Source organism: Dendrobium catenatum, unplaced genomic scaffold, assembly GCF_001605985.2.
Source record: "Dendrobium catenatum unplaced genomic scaffold, ASM160598v2 fragScaff_scaffold_1432, whole genome shotgun sequence".
Lineage (NCBI taxonomy): Eukaryota > Viridiplantae > Streptophyta > Magnoliopsida > Asparagales > Orchidaceae > Dendrobium > Dendrobium catenatum.
The window spans coordinates 39,679-42,324 of record NW_021319894.1 but is presented as its reverse complement, the minus strand read 5'-3'; positions in this window follow the sequence as shown (position 1 = coordinate 42,324).

Here is a 2,646-nt window from a genome sequence, read left to right as displayed (position 1 = left end):
AACGTATGGATATCTACAACAGCAATATGGATTCTACAACAGCAACATAGCCAGTTGTTTGTACTTGTTCAGTATTATTGTATTGAAATGCATGTTTACTGTATTGACGTACGGATTTATTATTTTATCGATATCTGCTTTATTGATTTGATCGGATTTATGGATTTATTGTATCGTACGGATTCATTGATTGATCATTGAGCATGGATAATATTGATTATTGATTATTGACATTGATATGGATAGAATAGATATAGATACTATTGATTCTGTATTGTATTGATTGATGCAATTAATTTATTGATAGGATAGATTGAGATTTATCGTATTGCTTTTCCGATTGATTTTATCGACTTAGATTTGATTTGATTGATTGATTTGACGGATTGATTTGACGGACGGATTGACTGATTTGACGGATTGATTGATTTTCTTTTGTGTACGGATTTATTCGAGATTGACGTGGATTGATTGAGCTTGGTTTATTGATTTTCCTGCTGCTGCATTGACTGATTTTATTGACTATGGATTTCCGTATTGCATAGATTCATTGACCATTGATTGATATGGATTTGATTGACTGACATGCATATTGATAGCATCGCCGTGCTTTGATCTCAGTTATAGGTATTAGGTGACCTGCTGGGCTTTGTAAAGCTCATTATATGTGGTTGATATTTTCAGGTCAGGGCAAGGGAGCAGAAGATAGGAATTGATCCGGATCTTCAGGTTTTTGTCTTTTGATGATTTTGATTCGTTTGTACTCAGGATAGATTTCAGTACTAGTGATTGTAGTGTAGTTCCTGAGTATTGTACATGACCTTTTGAGATGAATCGACTTGTATATTGATGTTTTAAATTTTAATAGATGTTTGATAGACTGTTTAATTGAAGATTTTAGATAGCTCTGGTAATTGTTTTGAGAAATAGATTGACATTCTTTCCAAATTAGATCTTGGGGCGTGACAGACAGTGTCATGACAAGTTCTTTGTAGATGTTGCCAAGAGAGCAGGAGTGGAGGAGGAAGACGGGTTCTTTGAAATGGAGTAGAGTCCGTTGCTACATGGGCCGCGAAGAAGTACTCTTTGCGTCTTCGAATCCTTAAAGACAAAACCAGAGGCATCAAATGTAATGGAAATACAATTATCTTTTATAAGCTGTGAAATGGATAAAAGATTGAATTGAAAATGAGGTGAGTGAAGAATTTGGGACAAAATTAACTTACGGGATGGGGTCGGTAACAAACCCTCATCGGAGTGACTTATGTTAACCGAACGCCCATCACCCATTGTTACCGAATCAGAGCCATGGTAAGGATTCGGGAAGGACATATTCTCCAATGAGTTTGTAAGATGAGAAGATGCTCCCGAATCTAAGAACCAACTGGAAGAAGATTGATCTGCATTTGCAAGAAGTGCTTTCTTGTGCTGAGTAGAGGTGGAAGGTGTATACTGAAGATTCAGACGATGCCAGCATGTTTGCGCCGAATGTCCCCTCTTGAGACAAATTTGATAGCTAATAGAAGACGAATCGGATGGCCTGCTGGACTGATCAGAGGAAGACGGGAAATTGGAGTTCCGTCCTCTCGAACGACGGCCGCGCCCACGCGACGAGTAGAAAGCATTCTTAGGTTCTTGCATCGTCATTTCTTTCGTTGTATCAGTCAGCACATGAATTTCTTCACTAAGAAGAAGGGGATACAGATCTTCCAAGCTTATGGGATTAATCATCGTGCGAATAGCAGTCTTGAATGATTGGTAGGTGGGCGGTAGACCTTTCAGAATGTATAGAATGATATCTTCACTATCAACAGAAGAACCGGCTGCCGCAATTTGATCTACCACTGATTTAATTTCTGAGAGGTATTGCGACATTGTTTGGTTCTTGAGAGAGACATTATGCAGCTCGTTTTTAAGTTGGATGACCTTGGATCGGTTTGTGGACTGGAATCTTGTTTCAAGATTACTCCAAATTGCAGCAGTGGTGTCTAGATTAACGATGTAGGGAAGAATTGAAGCGGAAATAATAGAACAGAGGGCGGCTGCAAGGTTCTGATCGGTGAGAATCCATTGATTAAAACCAGGATTGCTTACAGTGGAGCCATCAGAATGATGGATTGTTTGCTGCGGAGGAGGAGTTTTTGGATCAAGAAACTTTTCAAATCCATTAGCCCTGAAGATCTTGATGATTTGAGACCTCCATAACGAGTAGTTGTCTGCGACAAGCTGTGTATGAACCGTGTTCTTGATGTTGGAAACGACGAATTTAAGGGTAGAAGATATAAACGGATCTTCGGAGTTCATCGTTGAGTCGGATCTATCGTCGTGCTGGGATATGGATGAGCTTGCCATCGGGGACGAGTTACTTCACCCGCTCTGATACCATGATGAACGGAGAGTAAACAGAGAAATACCAAGGAACAAGAAAGACAGAGATCAAACGAAGAAACCAAGAAATAAGAGATGTATTTCATATCTGTTTACGGTACAGGATAGGTGCCAATATATAGACATAGGATGTTACATAAAGTAAGCTAAGCAAATAGAAACCAGACACCTGTCAAGCTATTTAAAAGGCTACACACTTTTATGTTCTAATACTATCTCTGAATGTTACAGGTTCTTATTTTATTAACTAATTCTGAA